Source organism: Pantherophis guttatus, chromosome 2, assembly GCF_059756535.1.
Source record: "Pantherophis guttatus breed Tessera chromosome 2, ASM5975653v1, whole genome shotgun sequence".
NCBI lineage: Eukaryota > Metazoa > Chordata > Lepidosauria > Squamata > Colubridae > Pantherophis > Pantherophis guttatus.
In genome coordinates, this window is record NC_142064.1 from 113252868 (window position 1) to 113258076 (window position 5209).

The following is a 5209-nucleotide window of genomic DNA, read 5'->3' on the forward strand; positions in this document are numbered from 1 at the left end:
AAGAGGGGGTAATAAACAAGATGGGAAGGATAATAGTAATATTACAGCCATACAACATGGGTAAATATACTTAGACATAAGACAGTGCTATGAGGATTAGGTGTTCAACAGAGTGATGGCATGAGAGAAAAAATTGTCCCTGTGTCTAGTTGTTTGATGTCTTATAGCACTGTCCTGAGGGGAGAAGTTGAAATAGTTTATGTCTATAAACTATTTTCTCAGCCCTCCTGACCGCACAATATGCAGGTCTTCTATGGAAGCCAGGGTGCTTGCAATTGTTTTTTTCTGCAGTTCTAACTATCCGTTGGAGTCTGTACCAGTCCTGTTTGGTTGCTGTACCAAACCAGGCAGTTATAGAAGTACAAATGACAGATAATAATTCCTCTGTAGAACTGTATCAACAGCTCCGGGGGCAGTCTGAAGCATTTTATGCTTAAAGGAGAATATTTGTAGTTCAGGGTTGACATTTCATTACCCAAACTAGGTAACATCATCAGTGCTAGTGAGTAGCATTAATGATGTTACCTAATTTGGGTAAGGAAAAGTCTGCAAGAAAACAAGCAAGCTCAGAGAGCACCAAGGACCCCTCAGCTCCTGGCCCAGTCTGAAGTTTTTGAGTTGATGCAGGAAGAACATTGTTTGTTGTGCCTTTTGAATGTTAGGTGTCCATTTCAAATCCTGGGAGATTATAGAACCCCAAAACTTGAAGGATTCTACTGCTATACTGTGCTGTCAAATATAGTAAGAGGTGGTAGAATAGAAAGGCTCCTCCTAAAATCCTCTCATCACTACAGTTTTAAGCATGTTGAGCTACAGATTATTCCGGCTGAACCGCAGGGCCAGTTGTTCAACCTCCCATCTACATGCAAACTCATCACTGTTTCAAATAAGACCAATAACTGTTGTATTATCTTCAAACTTCAGTACTTAACAGAGGGATCCTTAGAGATGCAGTCATTGGTATATAGAGAGAAGAGCAATGGAAAGAGCACACAACTCCGAGGGGCACTTGTGCTAATTAACCGGGTGCTCAGTGTGATTTTCCCTAGCTTCATCTGTTCCTTCCTATTTGTCAAAAGCTAATAATCCATCTGCAAGTATGGATAGGCACTGCTAACTGAATAAGTTTAGGGAGAAGAATTTCTGGAAGGATGGTATTGAATGCTGAGCTTTGTAAAGGACCTGTGCATGTTCCTTCCCTGAAGATTCAAGGTGTTGAAAGATGTAGTGCAGTGCCATATTGACAGCATCATCTGCCAATCTATTTGCTCGGTAAGCACACTGCAAGGGGTCTAATAGGGCTCTCACATATGTTGAAGAGTTACAGCATGATCAAAAGAGAATGACCTCCGAAGCCTATCAGGCCCTTGTCGCAGGGCTATTTCATACTTATAATGCCTGGATAATGATTGGATAACCATTGATTATCCAGATTGGATAATACAACTCTTCCTTCTACAAATATATAACTAACTTTTATTTTGCTTTTTAATAACTTATAAAATTGAAAGTTTATTTCGAGTAAAGTATCTCTTAAAGAAGCTGAAATTCTATTTACTTCAGACATATGTCAAATTGCTTAATTAATACAATCTTCAGTTGCTTAAATTGTCAAGTGCATATTAAAAACAAGTTTAATTTAAACAACAATGTTTCAAAATATTTAAAACAACCGCTAAAAATAAAATGATTTAAAATATTAATCCCTTGTTTAAGCCAAGCATTCCAGAATATTCAGAATAACAGAGCTGGAAGGGACCTTGGAGGTCTTCTAGTCCAATCTCCTGCTCAAGCAGGAGACCCTATACCACTTGAGACAAATAGCTGTCCGGTCTCTTTTTCAAAGCCCCCAGTGATGGAGTAACACATTCCAATAAAACATCTTCCCCACTGATTCCAGATTTTAATTATTCCACAATATCAACTTCTCGAGTGATTTGGGATCAGCTTTGCAACTGCTCACCCATTAATGCAAAGAAAGGTAGCCTTTTGATCAAAAGATGTCCTCCATATTGCCCCATTCTGTTGATATCATTTCCCCCAAAATAAGGCATTCCTTAATAATAAGCCTAATCGGGCTTTTCAGCACATGGCAATAAGGCCAAGCGCTTATTTCAGGGTTCAAAAAAATATAAGACAGGGTCTTATTTTCGGGGAAATATGATAACACAGCCACTAGATGGTGATAGTATTGGATGAGTGTAATAGTTCTCTCCCACATCTATGCCAATCTCTCTTTCCATGCAGTTTGGTTATTTTGTTTTTCTCTTATTTTTGCTTACAGGAATTCATTGTGGTTTATGTTCTCCAGTACATCAGAGAGTATCCATGTGGTGTTTTGCTAGCTTTCTTTTCTTTTAGCTATGTTGCGAACATTTTTCTTTTATTTCCAAGCACCCATAAATCATTCTCATATCTTAAGGAAATCAGGTCACCTTCAAAATAAAAGCACAAGAGTCTAACTAAAAATGAGAAGATTATTGACTGGTTTCTGAGCCAGGCCTGGCTTCACATCTTCAGTTGAAGACGGATTTGTGCCCATTGCCTGATTATTTCTAGAAGGTGATCTAAGTAACTAACTGGTACTCATTAGGGGGTTAAGATAGACTAAAGAAGAGAAATGCAAATAATGTTTCATCATTAAGAGAGATTGAAAGTTATTGTAATCCCATACCCGAGATCTTGATCTGATTATCTTATTCTGTACTTTTTGAATAGCTCCAAAAACTTCCACAAGCCTTTGGAGTCAGGGTAATATCAAACACTATTAACCTGGCTCAGTCTTGCTGTGTACAACCTGCACAAGTTATGCTGTCAGTAACGCCTGATTCCTGAAGTATGCTTAGCATTGCACCAGCATTGTATACTGATCCCTCAGGTGAGTCTTAGCTATAAGACTCACCTGGGGTCTTATATAACATTCCATCAAGCTATTTGCGGTAAGGCTGGTTCTGTGACAGCACGAAGGGTTATTTCAGATCATCACCATAATTGCTAAACAAACTCTTCTAGGCTAAAGCTATAATCCTTACTTCCAGTTTTGTATATCCCTAAATTTGGTTGAATATATTTTCAAATTTGAAATCCAGCAATTCAGCACAGGCAATTATATTTTTGTCCATTGCATTATTTGAATCTTTAAATATGATTGTGTTTTCTCATGTGTTAGTTGAAACTAGATCTATTAAAGAAGAAAAAAAAATGAGTGGGGGGGGGAGAAATAACTTATTTTTTAAAAAGAAAGAAAATTCATAGTTGTAACTCCACGTTGATTGCATACATGGTGGTATATCGTTTTACTTAGAACTGGGAAAACATTGGAAGAAATTGTACAGCAGCATGGATAGCTACTGAATGCTACTTTGCCTGCAATGAGTAGTGGAACAGAAAGCAACTATAAAAGCCCATTGTATTGGCACACTGAAGATACATTATCCAAAAAGCAAATTTTTCAGAGGAGAAATTTTACTTCTGTTAAAGATAATGAAAAAACAAAGGGGGTTACTCCTAATACCAAGTTGCCTGTAGATAGTTTGAGCATGCACCCATTGCTAAAGGGTGTACCCTCTTCATGCACACAGATACACAAACAAACACATACAGTCCTCTTGACATTATTAGCATCCAGGAGTTCCAGGAAATGTTCTCCAAATAGTTTGCCGTGCCAAAGTCACTCCACGGAAGCTAGCAAGGGTAGCTCGCCATAATAGGTTGTCATAAGCAGATCGTGCAGTGAACATTTCATAGTTGCTTCTGAAAACTAGTCTTGACTATTAAGCCAAAAAGTGAGTCCATATGTGTATGATGGCTGCTTCCCTTTTTGTGGATTTTTTGTTTAAAACTTGGGGTCATCCCTAACCTATAACCTACAACCTTGCTCACAGACTTTAGGTTTTGATTGATTTATTTATTTTGATAATATATTTTCATGGATTGTTGTTAAAACAGCTCTGCTCAGGAATACTACATATTCCAGTGAAGACAGGGGATTTTTTTTCATTTATTTATCAAATTTCAGAAACACCCATACCTTAAGCAATTTTGGATGGTTTATAATTAAAATCCCCATCCATATAAATAACACAGCTGAATAGAAGAACAAAATATAAAAAGTACCAGAACCACAATGAAACAAAACAATTAAAAAACAAAAGTAGGGGAAGAGAAGTCTACAGTCACCCAGTCTCCAGGGCTTGGGGAAACAATCAGGTTTTCAATGGTTTCTTAAACAACATAAGGGTGGGCATCCATAGCAGAGACTGTTTTCTTAATCTTCATAGAGATTGACAATCTAGATTGTCTGAATCATGTTCACCAATCGTGTAAAGGTATACAAATAATGCTTCCATGTAATTGTGGCTCAGCTGAAAGAATATACTTTACCCCACCATTCACAGCGTGGCAGTCATGTTACGATTATGTTCCATGCAAACAGGACTCTTGACCAGCTGCATTGTATTATGGTCTATTTTGCCTTGTGTCACTCACAAGGGATCAATTCCAAACGGAAGAGCTTTCTACGAAGGTATTAATTTTCCTAAGATGTGCAGTTCTGCCAGTTTCCTTTAGACATGCTATAAATGACATGGCTAAAAAAGAATGACATCAAAATGGCCTCAGGTTTGATGAGTGCCTATTAGGGTAATAAATTCACATTGGTCCATGTAAACATACTTTCTTTACAGGAAGTCCTAAGGTCTTTAATTGGCCATTGATCTTGCTGCCAATGGCTCATGGGCTGATATCCACATTAAGTAAGGTTGAAGGAAGTGTTGGCTTTCAGCCAAGTATGCGGGATGCCCAGCTGGAGACAGATAGGCACAGTATCAGGAAGGAACCCCAAGCCAGCAGGATGGAGGGACAAAACCTGGTTTCTTCTCTGCTTTTTGGCTACCCTCACATCCAAGGCATACTTCTGGTTGCCTATGAAAGCACTCTGAGGTTTACTAAGCTACCTCCCTCCTGTGTGTGCTGTGGAGACTTTAGTGCTCACTGGCCTATGTTATTCTAGCATGTAGACGCTGGGCTTCCTCTTGTTTGCCTTCCAAGTCCTCTGGCTTAGGCTGGGTCCGACTCGGGAGTTTCCTTATCAGTCCTGTGCAGGCAGCTCCTGTGCTGCTTATCTACAAGCTGCAGAACATCCCCTGTCCAAAGAGGGCAGGAAATCTCTCTCATGCAGGGGCGGGGAGGGGAGCAGGAGGGGGCGGGA